The 25,831-nt window shown below is 41.1% G+C and overlaps 1 protein-coding gene and 1 long non-coding RNA gene across 7 annotated transcripts in view; one reads left to right on the forward strand and one right to left on the reverse strand.

The window, feature by feature from the left end:
* The window catches only part of GRIN2A (glutamate ionotropic receptor NMDA type subunit 2A), a 294,429-nt gene that overhangs the window by 181,131 nt on the left and 87,467 nt on the right, over window positions 1-25,831 (reverse strand). The gene's annotated exons all lie outside the window — the stretch shown is intronic.
* The window catches only part of LOC120373775, a 71,596-nt gene that overhangs the window by 33,300 nt on the left and 12,465 nt on the right, over window positions 1-25,831 (forward strand). For 2 of the 4 annotated variants that reach the window (XR_005585707.1, XR_005585706.1), the window contains exon 3: window positions 18,279-18,380. The exons of the other annotated variants lie outside the window; for them this stretch is intronic. This is a non-coding gene — a long non-coding RNA (uncharacterized LOC120373775). The remainder of the gene's footprint in view (window positions 1-18,278; window positions 18,381-25,831) is intronic. 4 annotated transcript variants of the gene reach the window in all.

The raw sequence follows: 25,831 nt of genomic DNA on the forward strand, positions 1-25,831 counted from the left end.
CCATTCTGAGTCTCCCAAGCGTTTTTGGGTGCCACCAGGCATATTAAAGACAAAAGTCCCATCAGGAGTGCAGTATTTCTAACTGACCCCAAAAGCCAGCTCTCAAGCTATTTACACTCTGCCAAATGAGTTTTTCAGGGTGTGTGAGGACATAAGGACTTTAAGACATTACTTAAAAGGGAAATACCCACTGTACTGGAAAGTGGGGTGAAAACATAATCTAATACATGACAGCAGTAAGGGAAGGCCCCCAACATGTTCTGCCAAATTAAGGGCTAGTCACTAGTGAGTTACATTCGGTTGTGATCAATTCTCATGTTAGCTGTATAGAAAAAAAATACTCTGGCCATGACAGTCCCCATAGAAATATACACAAACTGATAATTAAGAAGGGTAAATTGCATGCCATGGTTTCAGCTAACAAAGCTGAGTCTAGTTTAGGAAATAAACTTTTTGTTCAAAAATCCATTGTTCACAAGTTCTGAAAAGTCGAGCCTTAAAAAAATAATGTTGGTTCCTCTACAGATACGACTTAACCACTAGCACTAACCTGAGACAACACTTATTGTGGTAGCAATACAGGGTGTCCCTTTTTCACAAGATTGAACACTTTTTTCAATATGCTGGGGGCCATGTTATTATCTGAACCTCAAGGGAACATACCATTTCCACTGAAATAAAACATTTTTAGTAAAGGCACCAGATGTGTTAGCTGCCATTTGATTCATCACCCAAAGTTGTGCAATGTTCCTAGTAGTTTAAGGCAGAAGTTTGAAAAGCTGAATGAGTAGAAAAATGGTTGGTGGTGCTTGAAAGACGCTCTCTCTGCATTATGAAGCCAGTTTATGCCATTTCAACAAGAACCAGTGGGAGCTATATCTGGATTCAGTGTATTTTAAAGAACAGTCATAATTTTATAAACAGGCTAAAGGCCATTTAGCCCTTGCATGTTATTATAAGTAGTAAATCTATATGAAGACATCCATAAGTAGCTGATTTTGTTAGCCCATATAAGATGAGTAATGAAACAGTTTAAACTAAATTCCATCCAGCTCAAATACAGCAATATGCTTGACTGTGCTTCAGTGGACATTGTGGGCTTTCCAATTGTTAGATTTAGAGTATTTCAGAGCCTATTGATGGGATTTATTCTCCTAAGTGCCTAAAAAAATTAACCATTAAACATTTCATGCCTTATTTCTAGTCTGAATTTGTCTAGCTTCAACAATGTTCATAGATAAGGCCAGAAGGGACCACTGTGATCATCTAGTCTCACCTCCTGTATAACGCAAGCCAGAAGACTTCCTGAATTAATTCCTCTTTGAACTAGAGCTTACGTTTTAGAAAAAAAAATCCCATTTAGATTTTAAAATGTCAGTGATGGAGAATCTCTCACAACCCTAGGTATGTTCCAATGGTTAATTACCCTCACTATTAAAAATGTTTGCCTTATTTTTAGTCTGAATTTGGACAGCTTCAACTTCCTGCCATTGGATTGCCTTGTATCCTTGTCTGCTAGACTGAAAAGCTAAATAGATTCCCAAGTAGCGCCATCTATCGCTATGGCATGTTTTCCAATCCTTTAATCATTCTTGAGGCAATGCACATATCTCTGTTAAACCGGGTGCAAGCAAACAACATGTATTTTAAATATGACCAAATGTAAAGTCAAATTTCTAGGAATAAAGAATGTAGGCCACACTTACAGGGTGGGGGACTGTACCATGGGAAGCAGTGACTCTGAAAAAGACTTAAGAGTCACGGTTGATAATCGGCTGAACATAAGCTGCATAAGTGCAACGCTGTGGCCAAAAGGGCCAATGTGATCCTTGGATGTATAAATAAGGGAGTAAAAGCTGAATTAAAGAGCTAAATTAAAGAGTATCCAGAGAGTATCAATTAAGAGAAAGACATAAAACAAGGTTAGAACACTGGAAAAGCTAAAAAAAACACCTTGCTGTTATACCTACAGCTGTTATACCTCCTGATTTACCAGAGCTTCTACATGATGAATTGTTTCTTAACCCCAAATATAAAGCTTTGCATACTCAGTTCTATTTGTTTTGTGGTAGTGACTTGAGGCCCAAACCAGGATTGGGGTCTGTGACCAGGGTCCCCGTGGGGGCCAGCTGTGGTCACTCAATTAGGGTGAACTGCAAAGAATGGGGCAGACAATCCCTCAAAATCTAGTGGATATTCCAATACTTAGATTTACCAGGCCAGCATAAAACGGCTCCTTTATTACCTTACTGGTTACACAGAAGTCCAAACAACACAGTTCCCTTAAAGTGATCCATCCTCAAGCCTCCATCCAGGTACCTAAATCAAATATGATGATTTCTGAAAATCTTATTTTACCATATAAAAGAAAAGTTTCTACCCATCCCAAAGGATCAGACATGTTACCTCCCAGGTTAATGAATGTTTCAGATCTTACCCGAATACATGTTACAGCGAATTCTTATTCACAAAACTAAAATTTATTAAAAAACAAAAGAGAGCGAGTATGGTTAAAAGATCAATATACATACAGACATGAGTTCAATTATTTGAGGTTCAGATTCATAGCAGAGATAGTGAGCTTTGTAGTTGCAAAGAAATAGTCCATAGGTTATAGTCCAATGTTTATATTTCGGGTTGATCCAGTTAGAACTGGGATCTCAGTCCTTCTGGCTCAGACTTCCCCTGCATGAAACCTTAAGCAGATCTGAGAGGAATAGGATCAGGACCCAAGAATTTCTTATACAATTTCACGTCTTTTTTGACAAGTTGGAGTTCCTCGGGGGACAAAAGGTAATTAGGATGACTTTGAAGGAGGGCCATCACTGGTATTTGGCCCTCCCATTGGCTCTTTTGGTCAGGTGCCCACTCCCTTTATTTTACCTATGGGTGTTATTTTTTTTTAACCCTTTACACATAAAGCAAGTAGAGAATAGCTACTAACAGGGATTTTGTAGCTAACTGGCTGGCTGGGTGTCCACAAAAGGGAACCACCCCCCTTCATTTATCACATTGACCATTACCCATATACAAGTAAATACGCAAAAACATAAACATTATCTCCCCACATGTCTTCAAGGGTTGAATTTGAGCCATTTATTTTGCAGGATGCATAACCCTTTCTAGCCATGTGTCACAGGGTCCCATTGTAATAGGATAAACCTTCGGTAGGCAAGTCATGTTCTACTGAGAAGCCTCTGCTATCCACAATCTGGTAGCCATTGCAGTCAAAACAGTGAAATGACCATAAGGAACAAGGTGATGTTTATATGACAAGGGAAGAATTCTAGCCACATGCCATCCAAAAAAATTAAGTGATGTACTTTCACATGTGACATTGAAATTCTTATTAATGCTGCATTCCTTTTCCACACAGGCCACTTCCTGGTAGAGTAAGTCATCTTATAGACTGTACCTAATATGTCTTCACTAGCAATGTAAAGCAGCAGTGTTTTAACATGGCTGTGTAGTCGCAGCACCAGCGCTGGGAGAGAGCTCTCCCAGCACTAGAAAAAAACCACCTCCATGAGGTGTAGACAACCACTGTCTACACTGCCACTTTGCAGCACAGGAACTTACAGCGCTCAGGGGGGCGTTTTTTCACACCTCTGAGCGAGAAAGTTGCAGTGCTGTCAAGTGCCAGCGTAGACAAGCCCTAAGCAAATCATTTATCAAGCATAAAATCCCATCAATAGAAAATTTGAATTAACAGCAGCACAGGAATTTCAAACCTTCATGTGACAATATGAAATTCTTGTAATGCTTTGGTTTGTTGTATCTTTGTGCGTGTCACAATTTGAATGGTTATGGCTTTGGGATATACCTACAATAAAAAGATGGTGCTGTTATCAAGCTTCACATTAACATTTAAGCAATATTAAAAGCCATTATTTTGTGCTCCTATGACCCTTCCTGCCTAAAATATATTTGGATGTGTAGTGATTTATATGCTTCTATAATGTGTATGCTGTCCACACTGATTGATAGTTTGGTTAATTATTTGACAGGGTTTTTTATAATCTCTACATATGGTTAAGGAAATAGGAGTAAGTTTGATCAGTAGCCACAAGAAGAGAGCATGTAGCAACTGCATCAACTTTTTTTGAGAAAAGGCATTGCCTGAAAGTTGTGACAGTTTGACTCTTGACAAACCATCCAGCAAATACTCATTTGTTTCTATTATTTTAATTGTTTTTATTAGATAGCACCAAGATAAGTCCCTATTGTTCTGAGTGATGCTGCTTACACATAAAAGAGTCCCTGTCTTGAAGAGTTTACAATCTGAATGGACAAACCAAACCGGGGGAGGCGGGAAGGGAAAGAGGGAGAAAGAAAGTAGGAATAGAAAGCACAAAAAGGTTAAGCAACTTGCCCCAGGTGTCACAGAAGTTCATCTCCTGAGACCTTGCCCAGTGTTTTAACCACAAGGCCATTTCCTCTCATGCATTTTTTTTTATGTTCCATGTAACCCACACACCTCCTGGGTGTGGTGTTCTGTCCCATCTAGCACCAAGACCACTTAGAGAGAAATGAATGAGTCTGCTCTACAGCCTTAGCTAAGGGTCATATGGCTTTTTGCTAATGCAGTAGAAGCTCATGCACTCAGATCCCAGGTTTGATACTGCCCACTGACGACTGGGGTCTGTGGCATTAAATCTACACTTGCATGTAACATTTACTGTATGAAAGGAAAAATGTGTATTAAAAAAGATCGCTATAGAAGCCCTGTGAAGTTTGTGGCAAGAGAAACTTACAATAGTGAACACAGATATAAAGCTAGTTTTCATTCTGGGACACCTTCACGCTACAACCCCAGCTATTCTGCACACTTGAGTGCAAGCAAAAGTGTGCTTGTGAGGAACGGGATGTATTTGTATCCTTACATTAATACTTATACTTAACATGGATTTGTGCAGAGATTGCATACAGCATAAGGTATTCTCCACAAGCAGTTTAAGAGATGAGTCACTTTACTTCTCCAAGATTGTCACAGGTGAAAAGGGAACTTGTATCAGGAACAGATAAGAAGGCATCTTTAGTACAAATAGTAGTGAGATTCTTGAAGGCCTTTGTGAAGGCTACAAAGGCCCAATCAAATGGCTTAACTCATTTAAATGTCACCTTTTGCAAATAGATATGGAAATTTTTCCACTCTGAAATGAAACCAATCCCAGAATGGTTTCATTACGGTGATCATAGAAATACTAATTCTTTGCACTTCTACAAGCACCTTGCATCTAAGGCTATCAACGCACCATTCACACACTAATGAATTAAGCCTCAACACCCTTATGATGTAGGAAAGTATCATACCCATTTTGCAGATAAGGAACCAGAGGTACAGACAGGTTAAAGGCCACACTAAAGGCCACCGTGCTGAATACAGAGCCAGAAATGGAACCCAGGTTTTCTCATGTCCAGACTCCAGGCATGTGCTTTAATTGCAAGAGCCAAAAGGCAGTTGTGACAGTGGATTATCCATTCTGCACTGAACATGAATAGTTTTAATTTGTTTTATTTTTATTTTTTAGCACTTTCCTCTACCTGTCCCTAATTCAAGTGAAGAAGGTTCCATTCCTCTCCACGGGTTAGTCTGATAAAGAGCAGGAATCCTTATTCATAAGAATTTTCTGTAGTGTTGCAGATCAGCTTTACCTCAGAGACTAGCATACTCTCTATCTTTGGGGATCTAAAACTGGTGCAAGAATGCTTAGAAGGCAACTGTTAAAAGTATTTAACCTAAGCTACTCAAGATCTTACATCTATAAATGGAAAAAATGTCCAGACTCACATTGTACTCTAGGGGCAAATTAGTCCTTAACCATCAGCCCAAATAGCTAGGCAAATCCAATGGCTCTGTCCCCAAAAATGAGTGCATGTGGCCATACAAGCAGCTTTATGGAGCTGAGCTCTGAACCACTTAGGATACTTAGTCATAGAGTTTAATCAATAATACAAGCCATTAGGGACCACCAGATCATCTAGTCTGACCCCCTGTCTATCACAGGACACCAGCTCCACCCAGCACCCATACACTAAACCCAACAGTTGAAATTAGTGCATCCTTTGTGCAAGCTGTTGAATCCATGTTCCCTCACAACCCATAAACAGTGGAATCAGAGTTTCTGCTGCAAAAGCAGAGTGCACTGCACCCACAGAGAAGGGTGCAGAATTTGGGACTATATGGGTTAGTAAACTAGTCTAGGCAGACTAGCATCTTTATATTTATAAAAATCAGCTTACATAAGGAAGCAGATTAGAGGAAGAATGAACCAATCTCTAGCTGAAGCTCAGTGTTTCTGTAAAGCTGGTAATTTCTGCAATGTTGACTTACACTCTCTCATTTGTTCTTTTCCTTGTCAAACTCACTGCGCTCACAGGGGAAGAAGGGGAAGTGATTAGAAGGAAATTCTACTTGCACAAACACTATGCAGCTACAGATGGTGCCTGCGACTCTCTTCACCAGAGCTGCTCATGTTTTTGGCAGTGAAAACATAGATTCACCTTGAACACATCTCCCATTTGTGAGCCTCTCTGCACTTCCTCAGTAGAGGATCCATTGTTACTAACTCACAGAAGGCAATAGCTGGCCCTTTGATGGATAAGACAGGGGCCGAAAGATATCTTTACTCTTTGCTCTCATGCAAATATTGGGAGGTGGGGGACAGGGCAACTTTATTGATTTTTATTTCTCCCTCCTTTATATGTTTCCTAATGGCCCCTTCATACGTCCACAAAACTTTCTTTCTGCCAGTCTCTCCTCCTTGCTGCAACTTCCTCTCAAGCACCTAGATGCTGGCCACTGTTGAAGTCAGGATACTGGTCCAGATGGGCCTTTGTCCTGTGTTCCTAGTGTTCTGCTAAACCCTCAAATAGCATTCAAATCAAGAGCATAGCTATGGGAAGTTGCATTTAGTTTTGATCTTGCCCTCAATGGATTTTGGCAGTTCAGTTTAAATCCTGAAAATTCATCTGAACTTTGATCTTATCCATCACCAGCTCTCAACCTCCTCCCACGACCCTTTGGGATCTTTCTCCTTTAACATGACCCCCATACTTTCACACCATACAGGGAGTGCTTATCCAAATTTTTATATAAGCTAAAAAGTTGCGTGTTTGATTCACACTTAGATTTGAGCTGAGGATTTGCACAGTTTTTATTTGTTGTGTCATTCACTGATAAGCAATATATACATTGGTGCTTTGAAAAGAAAAGCAATTTTTCACCTTCACCTACTGCTTTTCTTTTATAGCAGTACTGACCCAAGAGGCAAACAGCATTTTCTCCATCTAGTGAAGAAAATAGGGCAAAAGGCTAATTTCAGCAAGTCACTTTGGTACAAAATATTGCACACAGCACTTGTATCATAGCTCTGCAAGCCATGCTCTGCTGATTACAACATTTAATTGTCTCCAGGAAGATCGATGGCAATTTCTTTACAATAAAATTAGTTGTGTTTGTGCTAATAAAAAAAATCCGCAAGTACTGCTGCATTAAAAAAAGCCTTGGGTGTGTTTAAAGGATTGTGTCATGGCAAGAATCCAGTCTGCAATTAAGCAGGCAGTGATTTCTAAACTATTTATTAGAGTATGAAAACAAACAACAAACAAATAAGGAAAGAAGTTTGAACAAGAATTCAAATGGAATAGGGCTCTACACTCCAGAACTACTGATCACAGGTGTCCAATCATCAAATCTTCTACAGGACAGCAATTTCAGAAAGTATTTTAAAGTGAGGGAGGGATGGGGAGGATGGCAGGGAGAAAGCCTTCAAAAAGGTTTGGAGGGGTAAATCTTCTTGAAATATATGCCCAGAAATGCTGACCTGAGCTAGCAATCTTGAGAACAGATTCTCAAGATATTTTCTACTATCCCTCCTTTGGTGTTCTGCTGAAATGAGAGAGTGCAAACTCATAAAAGCAACATAATATGGGGGAAATGATATCCAAACTTCCTCAAAACATGTATGGCCCATTTTTGATGCTCTCTTTTCCTAAATTATTTGTAAATCCCTACTGATACTTTTTAAAAAACAAAATCCACACCACTAATTCAGGTATGTCTAGGTTAGAAGTAGAGCTGAACAATAGACTTTATTTTTCTGGCATACTACCTGGCAAAAGATGGATGAATTTACAGTACTACATTCATAAAGGTGTAGTCACAGTGGGACGCATATAACCTGGCAGTCTCTGGGTTCTGCTCATGTTTCATGTATAATAGTAAATAATCTTGAGACTAAATCTGTGTAAAAATACTTGACTTTTAAATACTTGACTTCAGCACCTTCATCCAGCAAATATTACTCAACCTAGCAACACCGGTACATTAAATTTAAAATTCTCTGTGCATTCACCCTACTTATCCATTTGCTGTCCCATTCTATTAATCAATGCCAGATGTACATCAAGAGCCTTAGCTTGGTTTCTGATGAGACGCGTCCAATACCTGCCATACTTGAATGTTTCCAAGATCCTACAAGCAAGATTCTGATTCCCTCTCTACTATATGAGATCCCACTGTATGCTGCACCCATGCATATGCCATCCTGGCTAGAGTATCATCTAACCAGCTGGGGAGATTGTGCGTAACAAACTACTATCCAAAGAACCACATGCTGTTGCCACTCTGTGCTCCAGCTGGCAGGGGTGTTTCATTAAAGCACTCAGTACCAAAAATGCCAGTGGTACAAGTCAGCATCCCTTCTGTAATACATGCTTCCCTGCTAGGCTGAGGTTTGGCATCCTGGAGTCCATCTTGAATACAGGTCTAGCAGGCCTGCAGCACTTTCCGCTGCTGACAGAGCATGAGCTTTTACAGAACTTACTTAAAATATCTATTTTACCTGCAGGCTTCCAAATGTTCAACAGCTTTAATGAAACAGGACTGATGCTGCTCAGACTAATTTGATGAAATAGCTTTGTATTACATTTCCAACATGAAAGGGAAAAAAGGAGCGGCAATGCAGTACACTTGTATAACCCCTTTCATGGGAGGATCTCAATGTGCAGGACAACCATGAATTAATTAACGATGCCTCATAACTCTCCTGTGGGATGGTAAGCAGTATAACCTGAGGCACAGAGAAGTAAAGCTAAATGATTTGTCAAAGGTCTGATAGATTCAGTGTCATAAATGTAAAAAGAACCCAGGAGTCTTCACTTCCTGCTCCAATTATTAGGCCACATACCCACTTGTCAATGCATACGCTATTTGTAACAATTTTGGACTTTATTTTTTTTTTGGCCTAAACAGGAAATTTCCTCTCAAACCCTGGTCCAGACTTCAGAGAAGAAATATTATTTAAGAAAAGCTCAGAATATGGTAACCACACACTGATAAAATAAGAATGCGGAGGGCAAAATAGAATTACACCTAATGGAAGAAAATCAGTCTAATAACTCTGTCACTCAGTTATGGGGCCTTGTCTTGATTTTTTTCAAATCACACTTAATGATTATGCTCCAATCACCATTATGGAGGTTACTTCCAACCGACAAACAAATTTCCTTCTTGCTAACTAGTTACACCTGTATTACTAGATGATTTACTCAGTATCAAGAACAGCTATGACAGTAGAAAGAACCATAGAACCACAAGGTTAGAAGGGACCGCAAGAGATGACCATCAAAAACCTAGATCAGTGTCCTGTCTGTTGTTTTGTTATCCAGAGTATAGCTACAGATACACAAGTTGTTTTCCAGTATGAAAATATGAAACCAGAACAGGCAATAAATTGTACTCCAATAAACACCAACAGATCAAATGCAGACTAAAAAGCCCAACACCAAATTTACACAGAGAAAAATCACCACAGCTGTCAATTGACAATAATTCCTGCCACTTATTTTTTCCAGGGCTTCTCCAGCTGAACATTTTAAAAAAATATTAAGGTCAGCACTTACCACCAGCATCTTACTCTTATACTTTTCATAAGTGGTGAGCTGTGCTTCCTTTATGTGTTTTTCCCCTTTCTCAAAGTAATCCAAAAAAACAATGTTTGAGATCTTTATATTTATCGCATTTGAAATTACCAGGATGGTCCTGTGAAATAGAAGCCCTAGTTTTCACTTAAACTTTATAAGAAGTTACTTTAATTTTTCTTTAATTCCGTTATAGCTGAGAAATCGTAAGTCCAAAATACAAAATGAGATGACACACATCTATGCAAATAAAAGCCAATAAAATCTAGAGACAAACGAGGCTGTTAAGTTACTTTGTTAGTCCTGCTGCCAATACAAGATTGCTTCCAACTGAATAGCGAATGCTTTAAAAAAAAAAATCTGATATCGTAGGACTTATGATTTCAGTCTACATTTATCAGCTTTCTGAATCTACCAAAGATTAACATAAAAACTTATTCTTTTATAGTTCTTTTATGGCAATAAAGTTTTAAAGCTAATTAAATGAAAAACCGCATTCACCATAAGTCAATGGTCTGCATTTGATAGCACTTTTATAGCCCTAGCTAATAGAAAAAGCAGCCACTTTGGAGCAAATGTCCTAAAATTATATGGAAAGATGTAAACCAAAATTAATTACTAAAGCATCAGTCACCACACCCTCTGCATGTGTGTGTATATATACACCAAGTACTATGGTGAGTGCCTGGTAGTTCCTACGATGTTTAAAGTTGTAAATCAGTTTCCACTATAGCACCTTTTCTCTCATGCACACTTTTCTAAAAATAAAAATTCCCTTTTGGGGATGATATTTCCATGCTTTGATTCTGCCCCGTGGTTAAGTTTTTCCTGTGAATTTGAGCGAACCCCTTGCCATTGCTTTGAGTTCTGAAATGGTGAGAGGGAAAACATTAAATAAAAGCAGCTTTTCCTCATTTATTAAAAATATTGCCACTCATTTTTTCTACGTAAGTCGGTCAAATGGCTTAACTTTGAGGCCTCACATTAGTATTCCTCACTGAGGAGTACATCCTTACGTAGATAGAAAACTCATGTTGGGTAATAAAGATACGAATAAGTGGAAATTGTCTAGTAAGCATGACGAGAATAACAAGGACAAGTGCAGAGTCCTGCACTTAGGACGGAAGAATCCCATTCACTGTTACAGACTAGGGACCGAATGGCTAGGAAGCAGTTCTGCAGAAAAGGACCTAGGGGTTACAGTGGACGAGAAGCTGGATATAAGTCAACAGTGTGCCCTTGTTGCCAAGAAGGCTGTATAAGTAGGGGCCTTGCCAGCAGATCGAGGGACATGATAATTCCCCTGTATTCGACATTGGTGAGGCCTCATCTGGAGTACTGTGTCCAGTTTTGGGCCCCACACTACAAGAAGGATGTGGAAAAATTGGAAAGACTCTAACGCAGGGCAACAAAAATGATTAGGGGGCTGGAGCACATGACTTATGAGGAGAGGCTGAGGGAACTGGGATTGTTTAGTCTGCAGAAGAGAAGAATGAGGGGGATTTGATAGCTGCTTTCAACTACCTGAAAGGGGGTTCCAAAGAGGATGGATCTAGACTGTTCTCAGTGGTACCTAATGACAGGACAAGGAGTAATGGTCTCAAGTTGCAGTGGGGGAGGTTTAGGTTGGCTGTTAAGAAAAACTTTTTCACTTGGAGAGTGGTGAAGCACTGGAATGAGTTACCTAGGGAGGTGGTGGAATCTCCTTTCTTAGAGGTTTTTAAGGTCAGGCTTGACAAAGCCCTGGCTGGGATGATTTAGTTGGGAATTGGTCCTGCTTTGAGCAGGGGGTTGGACTAGATGACCTCCTGAGGTCCCTTCCAACCCTGATATTCTATGATTCTAGTAAAAATAATTGATCATACTTCTAAAGAGATGCACTGCAGTTCTGTGCAGGGGGATGGGAAGTTTTTTCAGGTGTGCACATGGTAGAATTTACAGCATTTCAATTCTTCAATAAGTGCATATTTGTTACTTTATTTGCAATTTGGGGTGAGCCCAGGTTTGTTGGCTTAAAGGATATGATTTCAAGCCCACCACTTCTCCTAGACACATTCCTTAGGTGGGTAATTATGGGTGGTATTCTGAAAAGTTACAAGAGTCTTCCAAAGTTGATTTTGGTCCACAAGTTAAATAAAACTGCACAGCATCTAGGGACTACCATGGGTACTTTTAAAGTTAATAAACCAGCAGTATACATATTTATTCAGTTGTGGGTATTTAAGACATTTTAAAAGGTTATGTCAGCTGAAGGATTTGAGGTAGCCCTGACACATATGCATCTAAGGATTTTGTGTACCTTAAAACCCTGCATCACTATAAGGATTTCAGCTGCACTAAAGCAACTTAAGGATTCATGCTATCAAATATTTAAGGCATTTGCAGGTTACACTGTCTGCAGCACAGAGGCATCTTAAGTGCGTATGTCACATTCAAGATATTGTCTCTTAAATACTTAGCAAAATGTATGTAAAACACAGTATCGCATTCAACAGGCATTGTTAAAGGCACAGGAAGTTTGGTAATGAAAAAAAGTAAAGTTCCCACACTTTGTTCACTATATTGGACATAGTATTTTCAAGTCTTTCCCCTTCTCTGTTAAATTGTAGCATAATATATCACTTTATGGGAAAAATGTATACAGGATTTTCAGTGGCCAATTGAACATTGCTGTTGGAAGTATAGCTTTGGAATTTCTCGGCTTTTGCTGAAACTTCATTCATTCTTTTTTATGTAAATAAAAGCTAAATTGAAAAATGTGATCTTAACAGATAGAATCTTTACATTTATGGTCTACCCTGTGCTATGTCAAGAGGGTCAGTGACGACTCATGACTGTTTATGAATTAAAGAAATAATGATATAGTATCATGTTCCACTACAGTGGTATATATTTTGCTGCTAGCTACAAGAAAGGAAGAAAAAAAAACCAAAAAAAACCCAGGAATTCTACTGATACTTAACTTAGTTTTGTCTTTGTATTTATGAACTACATTTCAGCTCTATATTTCTATAACCAAATGCTGTGCATTGATTATGTTATTACTAGGGCTGTGAAGCGATTAAAAAAATTAATCGTGATTAATCACGCTGTTAAACAACAGTAGAATACCATTTATTTTAAATATTTTTGGATGTTTATTACATTTTCAAATAAATTTCAATTACAACACAGAATACAAAGTGTACAGGGCTCACTTTATGTTATTATTTTGTATTCTGTGTTGTAATTGAAATCAATATTGAAAATGTAGAAAAACATCCAAAATATTTAATAAATTTCTATTGGTATTCTATTGTTTAGCAGTGATATTTAAACTGTGATTAATAGTGATTTTTTTTAATCGCAATTAATTTTTTTGAGTTAACTGTGATTAATTGACAGCCCTAGTTATTACATCTAGTTTATTTCTAGGGGAAATTCAGGTGCTCTGATTTCTACTACGAGTTTTATTATGTGTCCATGAAATTGAACACATTGAGGGAAGATTACTCACTAGTAATCTGTTCTGTCATAGTCTTCTACTTATCTGGCCAGCAGGAAGGAATGATATAGGATGGGGGGGAAGAACTACTTTATGCCCATCTCAGACAGTACAGATGCATTGTCAGTTTCTGAATGACTCTGGTCAGAAACAGAGCTCTGAAAAGGCAACACTTTACTTTAAAGGAAAGTTTACAGTACACAAGAATGGTGCACAGAGGCAACCTTAACATGATTTGCAGGCCCTGATGCTTTGGGCTGAGCAGGACGGATACTTTGTGGATGCAGAAGCAGTGCTGTGGGGCCAACTCTTTTTCAGCACCAGTCCTGAGTCACAGCAGTCACTCATGTGGAGTCTTGATGCACAGAGTGGAAATTCAATTCTGGTTTATTTTTTTTGAAGGCAAGGGCTTCAAGACATATTTTGCTGTCCACATGTCAGACTAATTGGTACACTCTGAGGACACCAGAAAAGCTTAAGTCATTCTCTGAGAGTGTTCATTAATTGGAGTGACATTCTGTGAACAGATGAAGAACCTCCTCCATACATGGTTCTTCCATGACAGATTATATCACAGCCACATACTCTACAAGGAACACCAAATAGACTTCTAAACACTCCTGCCAATCTTGAAGCTTCTATGTCCTCTTCCTTCCTCCATACTGGTAACGGTAAACAAGAGAAAGGAAACCACCGATGTGGCTCAGTTGTGACTATGCAGACAGGCCAAAGGCTTTGGAAGGAATTAGAGCAAGAGGCCAGATGACACTGATAGTGCAATACATTGAAGTAACAAAGGAAATTGGTATCAGAAGCCAGCCGGAGCTCTTCCCTAACACCAAAACCTTCAACAACACTGAACCTGCAACTTGAGGAGAGAGCACTGCATGAGCCAATAAATACCAAGGAAGCAAACCAGAGGCTGCTAAGTACCTGGCATGATGACTCATTGATATCAACAATGCAGGCAGCCTCCAGATGAAGAGCCTTTGATGGATCAGTACTAAGATGTAAAATTTTGCTTTCAATTTCTCACCACAAAAAAGGATGTGGCTGTGATGTCAAAGCACTGAGAGATGGACAATCAGGTGTCCAGGAGCACAAAGGAGTGATATATAAAGACTCTGAGGGAGAGTCTGTGCTGACTGAAGTCAGAGGGAATGATGGTAAAATGCAGGAGAGAAACACATTTGCCAACTGAAATGCGTGCAGCCAAGTATGAGATGAGTTCACTTGGTTTTATGCAGAAAACCACGGACCAGAGACTCAACAGAATCTGTTCTAAAATCTACAGAGGGTGGAATTGCTTTGCATGTTGTGTGGGGAGTACAGATGAAATTTAAATTACAGGGAAGCAAAAGGGAGTTTAAGATCATTTTAGAACAAGCATGATTTCTGACAGTGTCAGCCACAGACCACGTAGGGTGACAGATAGCAAGTGTGAAAAATCAGGACTGGGGGGTAATAGGTGCTTATATAAAGCAAAGCCCCAAATATCGACATGAGTTGTTGTTTTTTTAAGCTTTGCAGTTTACAGAGGGTGACCCATCCAACTTGAACTCAGACTTCATTTCCTTCTTACTGAAAGGGTGCTAACTTCATTCTTGCTTTAAAAAATTGTGTGCGCAGATGAAGTGTCCCTTCCCTATGACGTAGTTCACAGGGACCTTCTGCCAGAGATGTAGAGATATTGTTGAGAAATTTTTGCAAGCTGCAATACAGATTCCCCAGTATTTGCTGATGTCATTTTTTACCAGGTTTTACATGGAGTTTTCTTCCTTTCCACCTTGTTTAGAACTGTAACATCAGATTACAATCAGCAGAGCTGACCGCCTCTGGTGCACAGCTCTACCCAGGCCAGAGGTTCAACAAGCACAGACTGGACCAGCATGAAGCCAGTCTTTACCCAATCACACCAGATCTCTGGACAGGTTTATTGTTTACTGCAACTCCCTTGCTCACTCAAAAGAAGAATTCCCAATTCCCTACCACTTTTGTCTCTCACCTATAATACGTGCTAAACAGCTTACCAAGCAGCATCAGGCTAATTAACATCAAATCAGCTCTAATTGGAAGTGATTCAGCAGTCTTAGCTTGTAGTAGAACTCCTTTCAGGACACACTCATGTGGAAGGCTAATGCTGACATCAAGAAGTGTGCAGTTATCAAGCTCTCAATACCAGTAAGAGAGTTGTGCAGTATTGGAGAGGGGTCAGAAGCCACTTGGGACAAAACCTTGCACTGTATTGACATTTCATTCACACTATTGGATCAGTATGCACATAAAACCACCAATGCCTGCAACAATATGTTTTGATTATTAAAAGGGAGGCCAGGCCATTGATTGGGTCTAGATCCAAATCTTAACTCCCACACCATTTAGAAGTCCAGTAATCTGACCTGTGCTTTTGGCCCAGAACCATCTCCAATCTAAACAGATGCAAAATTGAGATCATGCAGTCTGAGACATCTCTGTGGCAGCTCAATTAATTCCCCAATCTTTCTGGAGTGTTATCACTCAGCTTATTAAGGGACTGAATGAATACAGATATATTCAGTCAAAACATCCTATACTGATATGCTTACCCTGACTTCATGTTACCATTTAATAAGCTCCATGCCATGCTCTACTACTCTGCATTATTATGTGCAATGAGAACTAGATCAAAGCAATAAGCTGATCAAAGCTGTGTGGTTTTGGTTAGACATAATCTTTGATTTTAATATGGACACAAAGGTTGCAGGAAAGGATGCACTCCCCCCTTCCATGTGGAAAGATGAGCTGCCGTTAAATGCTGATGGATTCTGGAAGCACCCAGAAACTCTGAAGGGGTACCACTACCTAGCCAAGGGTGAGGATGGGTGAGAATAGCAGAGTACTAAAACTACCGTGATTAATACACTGTCACCAAAGCATCTTTTCTTTGCTATCACTCCCATGGTTACAAGATGACTTGCACCAAAGGAAACCTGAAGGATTGAGATTATTTCTCCTATTATCCTATATATGAGCTGCATAGAGAAAGCAGTGAGGGAGGCGGAGGTATGATATCCATACACAGAAGCAGCTCCGTGTGTCTGGCTGTCGGTGCCATTATTCCTCTGGAAGTCTAGCATGCTGGCAAGGGTGGTCAGGAAATACTTCCCATGCTTTTGTTCATAGTATCATCTGATGTGCCGAACAGGCTACCCGATGTAATTGGATGTTAAGGAGATATCGCTTGTGCTTCTCCACCTCACAAAAGCCAGGGAACAGGCAAAGAGTTCAAGCAGAATCATTACATGCAAGTGCACTTGAATACTAGGCACGGGACCAGTCATTGGGTTATACATCTTTGGCTGGTTGCTTACTTCTCACAGCTGTGATGTCTGTGTCATCACCTTTCGGCAAGTTCCTTCATGCTAGCTGCTTGCTTTCTGAAAGACTGCCTAGGGGCAACGTTCTTCTGTAAAACATTGTATGTTCCACTATCACAGTTTGGTCTTCTCCTGAAAGACTCCCCAGGTATCTGCTGGGGATTTTTTTGTTTGTTTGTTTTTAAATAGCCGTCATGTCTGAAGGATGCATCTTCCTTTTCTCTGCTGTTCTGGCATTCTGTTTTCATGTAAGCGATACACGTTCCATCTGATAAAGGAAAATTAGCCACTTCAGTACTATAAATATTAAGAATAGTTAGGGTGATGCATTTTTGTGGCAAGGCCCACTCGCCTCTTGCGAGCGCCTCTACCAGCCAGACGTATCTGCACCTGCATGCCCTCTGCATTGCTTGCGGTGATCTGGTGGGTTTTCAGCGACTCAGCCCTCCAGCCTAGTCACATACAGTCTGTATGTGAAAGGCGCACACAAAACACACCCCGTCCAGGTTAAACAGTCCAATAGGGCCTATCACAATACCCTCTATTGGTATCAGCCTGCAGTCCTGTTCCTGGGCTTAGTGCTCAGTCTGTCCTACATTATCACAGCACGGTCCTTGGCAGTGCTTTCACCTGCAGTCCTGTCCTTGGGCTCAGGTCCTCAATCAGTCCAACAGGGCCTATCACAGTACTCTGCTTATTGCCACTCCTGGGCTAGCTTTCAAAGTATCTCTTGGCCCCTCCTTGGTTCTGGAATGGAGCAGTGCCTCCAGGGCTTCCTCCCTGGGGACTCTTCACCTGGTGCCCTAGCTGAGTCACTGTTTATAGTTCAGCCCCTGGGCAAGGGTAACAAAGTTCAACAATAACTGACAGCCCCCTTCTTTGGGCTAACCCCTTGCTCGGGGTGTGATCAGGTTACAGAAAATACACTGTGGCATTAGTGTAACTGAGAAAGGGCTTCTCAGAGAAAGAAATGCAGTATTCAACCTTCTCACAGGCTTTTCTGAGGTTCACTAGGGCTCAACTTGCAATCCTTTAAAATCTTCTTTGTCCCATTTTATCCTTTCCGGGAAGTGTAGTGTGGGGAGGATTGGTGTTGGAATTTCAGTTAAGTGATCTATTAAGACAAATGCATACTACAGGCCACTGTGCACAACATGCTCTCTGCTGATGAATAGGGCCTTGTATTGAAGAAGCCATGATCACATGCAGACTAGAGTAAATTGCTTGTGAGAGGGACATGTAAGAATATAGAGCTCAGCCTCCTTCAGGCTGATGAAGGAAAGGAAATCCTCTTGAAAGACAGAAAATAGAATGGATTTTAAATATATCTGTCTTGAATTTGCTGGTTCCCTGGAGAATTTCAGATTTGTTCCATCTCCCTCTTGAGTGTGAGCATGTTCTCTGTCGATGTAAGAAAGAGAATGCCTCCTGCAACTAACTAAAGAAATGCCAGCTTTTATCTAGCTCCTCCTAGACTGCTTGAAGGTCAATAGTGACTTATTTTTTTTCTGAAGGCTAAGCTGCTACTTCATCTAACCATCTGTCACCTGCGTTAGGACTGGATATAGGCCTTCTGGGACCTGGGCCACACAAGCCTCTGAGCACCAGCCCGACAGGTAATCAAAACCAAGAAGGCTGCTTTTTTGAAGTAACTGCTCCCACTCCCCTCCCCCACGGATATTATAGATAGCAAAATGTTCCTCCTTCCTTGGATGAGCAAGCAAAACAGGTGAAGGCAACGGAGCCTTTTAAAGGCAGCTGCAGAGAGTGATCTTATTTTCCAGCTAGGTAAGCCCCAGGGGAAGATGAACTGAAATCTAATATCCATAAAGTTTTCCCTTCTGATGCTGCTTTGAGAGAAAGGATGTTAGAGAGAAGTAAAGGTGCACAATTAAACCTGCTTGCCTTTTCTTAAAAAGTAAGAAGTTATTGGTGGGAGGGTTGGCCTTCTTTGTGCTTATTACCCTTTTTAGTAGGTCATAGAATATCAGGGTTGGAAGGTCATCTACATGAACCCCCTGACCAAAGCAGGACCAATTTGTAGACAGATTTTTGTCCCAGATTCCTAAGAGGCCCCCTCAAGGATTAAACTCACAACTTTGGGTTTAGCAGGCCAAAGCTCAAACCACTGAGCTACCCCTCCCCCCAAGTAGTGGAGTTACAGGAGGGAAAAGAGTGAGATTTTGTTCTTCATATGAACCTACGTGCAGGTATCTAGCCCACAAAGATAAGTTCCATGAGGAACTGGGTGTAAGACTGAAGGAGCCATTAGGCAGTGAGACCAAGAGCCTGGGCAAACCGTTAATGGCAATAGTATCTGAGGCGTGCTAAGGATGAGGTTTGATAAGCTCTGTAATTCTCCAATTCCTTTCTGAGGCCAGGTCCACCCTAGGTGTGCTTTGCTTGTACAGCTATAGCAGTATTTTATACCTAGTGGGATGCAGCTTTGAATGGCTTTTGCTGATTTAACATATTCCAGCCTCCTCATCCAGAAAAACAAGCTATACTGGCAAAAGCATGTATTTTTCCAGAATAACTGCATCTGCTCTATGGGCTTTTGCTGGAATAGCTATGTTGTTCAGGGATCACACCTTGTCACGCCCTTGACTAGAGTGCCAAAAGTCTGCAGTGCCGACTATCTAGGTTTTTATACCAGGCCTATTGCCAGTTTATCTGTTCCTGAGGATTGGAGATTGGTCCATTCATTCCCAGTAGCAGGTGTCTGAGGGAGCGATGGAGCAGAGTCCCAGACCCAAGTCCCGAGGTATAACATGCTGCAGCTGTATCACTGGTACAATCAGTATTTACATAATGTTGATAGCCCTATACATGGTTTCCCTTACACTGGAGAAGAGACAGGACTTGGGTGTACTCAAAAAGGAGACGCTTATTCAGGACATTGTACACACAGTAGCTGTCTGGATCCAAGCCTGTGACAACGTCACCATGCCGTCCTGCCTTGAATTAAGCAAGCACGGAACTCATTGCTGACTACACCACGCTACTCCGCCATATAATGGTCTCTTGAAAAGTTTTGAAATTACTTTTCAGCACTGAAACCTTAGACACCTCACAGGTTCCTAGGAAGTCCTTTTCCACAATACAGCTTTGCAGTGTGCAGAGTGGGAAAAGCACTTCCCACTGCAAAACTTGCCATTTTGCCCACTAGATGATTCAATTCAATTTCCTAAAACTGGCTTCCAAGCAACACAATACTTGAATATTTCACTCTCTACTATTTTTCAGCAGGAGGCCTGGTACCGTCTGGTTTGTTCGTCGGCAAGGAGGGACGTTTGCAAAATCAGTCAATTCACCACCATAATATTCACTTCTTACTGCCGTCCATACTTCATACATCGTCCAGGAAGAAAATTAAAGTGAAAGCTAAGCAGACAACAATATGGGAGGGCTTTGTGATTTATTTGCAGTAAAATCAGCTGCCAAACTCTCTGCATACTAAGTAGGCTCCTTGGCTGGAAACAATTGCTCTTTTAACACTACACAGTGCTAAACATTCAAGGGTGGGCAAGTGCAATTCTAAATAGTAAGAGCTGTGAAAGCCAGGCAGAGTTGATGTGTCTTTTCGTAATAAATTAAGGTTCCTGTTCTAGCATTTAGCTTTGCTGTCTCTGAATTAGGTCAGCACCAGACTTGCTGAACATGCTGTTGTCTCAGTGGCTGCTAAGAGTGCCATGCTTTCCTGAAGTTGTTTTTATTATTTTCTCTTCATCAATTATTCAGAGAAGGGGTAAGAGTTATCTATGCAAAACTATTGTTTCTGCTCTAGTGTTTACCTGCGCCGTGTCAGATCGCTTCTCTTTTCACATTCCGGAGTTCTCTCAGTCACTTTTACTCAGTGGAAAGGGGAAGCTGTTAAGCTGAGTGACAGATGCTGTGGAGGAATGTGAAAACCTCCGAGAATATATTTGTGTTTATTAAAAATAAACCCAGGGTTGTGAGTTCAATCCTTGAGGGGGCAATTTGGGGATTGGTCCTGCTTTGAGCAGGGGGTTGGACTAAATGATCTGAGGTCCCGTCTAACTGTGATATTCTATTAATTGAAAAAAAGGCCTTTCCTCCACCTGTTTCTCCTTCTCATCAGAGTTTCCACTTTCTCCCTTTCATTTCACATCTCCTACTCCACTGGAGGCTTGCTCTCCAAATGGTACTCTGGACACAAAGTCTCCCATCATACTGTGTATGTCCCAGTTCAGGGCTAGCTAAGCTGCGCCTCACATCCCTTTCTGTGGCCTCACCCCAACTGCACGAGCTCAGATTTTATAGATCTTGAGCCTTTACCTCCCTGGGGCAGAATCTCACAATTCTTCCACTCTAAGGGTACGTCTACACTACGGGACTATTCCGAATTTGCATAAACCGGTTTTGTAAAACAGATTGTATAAAATCGAGTGCGCGCGGCCACACTAAACACATTAAAAACGTGGTGTGGTGTCGTCCACGACCGCTAGACTCGATCGACTTCGACTGTGCTGCTGTGGGAGGTAGCTATTAGCTCCCCATAGTCCCACCCCCCCCCCCCCCTTGGAATTTCCGAGTGCCTGATCAGGAGGGAAAAGGGGGCAAAAAAAATTCGGGGGGTGGTCTGGGGTAAATGTCATCAGTCATGGGAACTGGGCAGCAGACAAGCACATTTTTTTTTTCATTTTTTTTTTTTCCCTTTCCCCCAGGATGCCATGCATGGCATGGCAATCATGTTTGTTTTTGTGTCTTTGTTTTGTCTTGTGTACTGTACAGAGATGATTCAGACAGGATGCTGAGCAGCGATGCTTTTGCTGCTGCTTTTGCTTTGCTTGCAGCTTTGAGCAGAGATGGCCACCATGTACCATCTACCAATCCATAAATTGGTAAAAAGATGATCATGGTTATGAGTCCTGTTCCTTTGCCATTGCTGCTGTGCTAGCTGTGCCCTGGCTGCTCTAGCCATCAAATGAGTCAAAAAAATTCCTGGAAATCCTCCCCCAGTCAATCCTCCCTTTATCATATCTAAAAAGAATCTAGAATAAGTAGAATAGACCCTAGAGAGAGAGAAAGAAGAGAGCCTGTGAGAGAGAGAGCAGCAGAGCAGAGCTGTGTCAGCTATTCAAGCATTGGAGCTATGCTGTATGCTATTCACGGGGGTGCTCTCACCCCCCCTTCCTTCCTCCCATCCCATTCATCCCCCCCACTTCCCCTACATGTGCATTGTCCCCCAAAGATGAAGTAATAAGAAATGGAGTGAGTGTTGTGTGTGGCAGCCTCCAAGAGCTGAGTTAGTGAAGCAGACAGCTGCTATGAGTGTGGAGGAGAGAGGAGGAGGAGAGAGAGAGAGGAGAGAGCAATCCCTCTGCTAGGGGCACAGGAAGGGGGGAATTCTTTAGGTTGGGGGGGGGGGAAGGCTGATGGCTGTGATGAGGATGAGGATGATGGAGATGGTTAGCCAGCCATTGCACCCCAGGGCTACCAAAAACCAGGCAGGCACCTATGGCATGCTGGTCCTTTTGCTGCACATGCCTGTGTCCTTTGCATGCTGATGCCCCATGTGAGGCTCAGGTGATGAATACAAGTCATATCCATGGCGGGACCAGTCAGCCACCCATGGCGGGATAGCAGATGCGTTTATCTGCAGCATCTGCAGCGCAGCAGTCAGCAGCAAGTTCAGAGAAGAGAGGGTGACATGTAAAAGAGAGAAGGGAGAGAGGGGGTTTTTCTGGGGGGGGGTGTGTGGGTGTGGCAATGTGCCGAGCTATGCCTTGACCCTGCCCCTGACCCTGCCCTTTTGACACTGTGTTTTTTGCTTCAGCCAAGAATGCAGCACAGTTTGGAGACTGCAGGAAACTGTGAGCTTCATGTCCATCCAGTCCATGAGCATTTGATTTTTGGCCTTTTGCTTTCGCTCCTTTTTCTGTGCTGGCGTCCTGTGTCTTGCTGTGTCTGGCTTTTTTTAAATGTTTTTAAATTGTTTTTAATTGCCTTCTGTGTAATGCCAGTGATGCCAAACAGATTTGCCTGCCCATACAGTGATCACATCCATGTTTTCTTTTTTTTTTTTTTTTTTTTTTTTTTTTTTCTGCTTTGGGCTCACGCTAACTGCTGATATTCAAAGGCAAAAGGGCAAAATTCCTGTTCTCGCTGGGTGGTTTCTCATCCTGTCCTGTTCAGCATGGCATCCCAGCAGTGGTGCACTGTACTGCCGCCCGAGGCGATTACCTCCCGAGGCCCCGTCGGGGACCCCTAAATCGACCTATACTACCGATTAATTAATACGACTCCCGATTAGGGAGGGTTAAGTTAGTGTTTTAAGGAGCTACGAAACTATAATTTTAAAGAGCCCTTGTGGGGCGTGGTGTGGCGTCTTAGTGTGGCTTTGTGGCGTTTAATAACGTAGTGTAGACCAGGCCTTAGATCTGATCCTGGGCTGCAGTACCCTGTGTACCAACTGTGATTGCTCAGCAGGTCTGGCTGGGCTCTGTACCTACACTTCTTCCCTCTGGGAGCTTGTGACCAGTGATGAAGTGATCCAAACCAGACTTTTCAAAGCAAAGTATTGTTTAATCTGAGCAGTAGGAATAAAAGCATTATAGGAAAGGGGTTTGAACATCAAGTAGATAGATCTAGCTTACTCCAAGTACTCCAACCTCATGGACGTGAGAGTGGTCCGTCTGAACTCCAGCAGTCCCTGTCTTTCCCTCAATCCTTCAGGGGCTGCCTTTTTGATCAGTCCTAAAGGTTTTTTTTCCCCTAGCTTTCTATTTCAGGGCCCCTTGAAGTTACAAGTTAGGATCTTCCCAAGGAGGGACCAGCCAGCTAGCTGATCCCAGAATGGAGGTGATACCTGCATTTTCCTTTTAATTACCGAAGAGGGTTATCAGAAATGTTTGTTCACTTTCCTGCCTACATGTAAACTAAACCATGCCTGAGTTAACCCCTGGAAGTCATATGACAAATAAAACAAACATCAGGCCATATATGAATAGAATATTAGGCGTTTTCCACATTTCACATCACATTCCACTGACAGCCAGTACAAGCAATATAAACAGTAGAGTGACAATCACTAAAAATACTAATCCATTTAATTGTCTTGGTTTCTACTTGATAGCTATTTCAGATACTTACAGTGGAGCAGTAAGTAAGTGAACGAGGACATTGTTTTTAAGTTGAAGACCTACATTCAAATTCTGATTACCTGACAACTGATGTGATTTTTCTTCATTTTAAAGATTGAAGTGTATGGTCAAAGCAGTGTAGGGAAGTTTCTGGCTAGTACTGGAAATCTATTACTTGTTACAAGTATTAAGTGCAACCACAAAAATATCCGCAAAGACTGATATTCCTAAAACAGTCTTGCAATACACCTTCTTCCACTATTTTCCAGAGTGTTTCCAATCCTCCTGACAACATTCTTCCTTTTTCTAATTAAGACAATTTTAAGGATCTTAGCGCATCACCTCAAGAATGTGGCTGTTTTCAGAATCTGAGCTACCCCACACCCATAGCTAAAAGAGTTGTTTGACATTTCCGTATCCACAGGTGTGGCAAAATGTCCCTTACTGTGATTATTTCTATTTTCACAAGTGCCAATTCCTCAGCTGTAGTGACTAAAAATGTAGGCACAGGAACAGAGGGTAGGAGTTTAAGGAGACTTAGGAGCACAAGTCCCACTTAGAGTCAATTAGTTCTTTCAAAAATCCCACTCTGAATGATTTTGTAGGTTTATAGCTCTACTAATATTTCTCTGGGACTAATAAAATTTTGCAGGGACAGTATCATACCCTTTAAAGTGGATAAGTCATTGACTTCCTGGACCCTTTCTATCTCATGATCCTACAACATTCTCTTCCTTCCCTTGCACACTTAGACACTTCAGAAAAGTGAATATTTATTCCCCTTTACTGATGGGGAAACTATAGCACAGAGTGGCTATTGGCTTGATAAATGTGTTGCAGATACTATTTTTAAAATTAATTGCTTCATTAGATTTCTGGTGATTTCTTCTAATGTTCCTCCTGATAAACACCTTCCCCTATAATACTGAATTTATGGGGAGTAAAAAAACATGTCCCCTAAAGAGCAAACTGGTACATGCAGCAAATTAAAGGGCAAGGGAAAAGTTTTAGAACCATCTTGGTACAATCAAAATTTAACACTTACACGGAAAGAATTGGTGGTCTCAGTCCACCCCAAGAATCAGATATGCAATTTACGAAATGTGCCTGCTGAATTCACATACTGATCTTCTAGCAGTCTCATGCAGGAAGCCATAGACCCAGTGGGCCTGGAGGCTGTATTTCCTCATGATCATTAGAAGAGGTCTTTCCAGGTCAGACATGAAGAGCATTTAAAGGTCAAGGAAGGAAAGTTTGTCCTGTCTCTTCCTATGTTGTATCTGTTCTGTAAATTAACAGAGGAATTCAGCCTGCAGAGCATGTGACAGATGATCATTTTTAATCTGACAAATCCAGCACCTAAGAAGCATTAAAACTCATTTAGAGAGAAGCATTTACTCCTAGAAAAAGGTCATGGACACAAATGCTCTGCTCCAAATAACTTGCAACCAACAGCAAAATATATACTCTTCCCAACAAGGAAGCATAATGTAAATTAAGATGAATAACCTAACAAAAAATGAGAGCTAATAATGAATAAAACATTTTAGAACTCAAATACCACTATAAAAAGTTAACTTCACAATAATCAGCAGCTACAGTGCATTTATTTGTGGATTGTGCATTTGGGTCACCTCATCCGTATTTAAGGGTTCTTCCCTTATTCATGTGGCTTTTTAGTAGTTTGCATAATGCAGATACTAAAAGCAGAAACTAAGTAGAGTCTATAATATGAATTTATTGCAGATGATAGAAATGGAGCAGTGAATAAAGTAAAGTATCCATCCAGACCTTGAACTGGAAGATATTTGTGCTCGATGACTCAAACTTATCTTAATGTTTAGTGATTTTTGCCAAATTATGTGAAGTGTTAGATGCTTCTTCAAAATTGTCAGTAAGTCCACCTAGCCATAAGAACAATGTTGGGATAAAATCACCTCCTGTTCCTGCTTCATTATTAA

Source organism: Mauremys reevesii, linkage group 10, assembly GCF_016161935.1.
Source record: "Mauremys reevesii isolate NIE-2019 linkage group 10, ASM1616193v1, whole genome shotgun sequence".
In the NCBI taxonomy this organism is placed as follows: domain Eukaryota; kingdom Metazoa; phylum Chordata; order Testudines; family Geoemydidae; genus Mauremys; species Mauremys reevesii.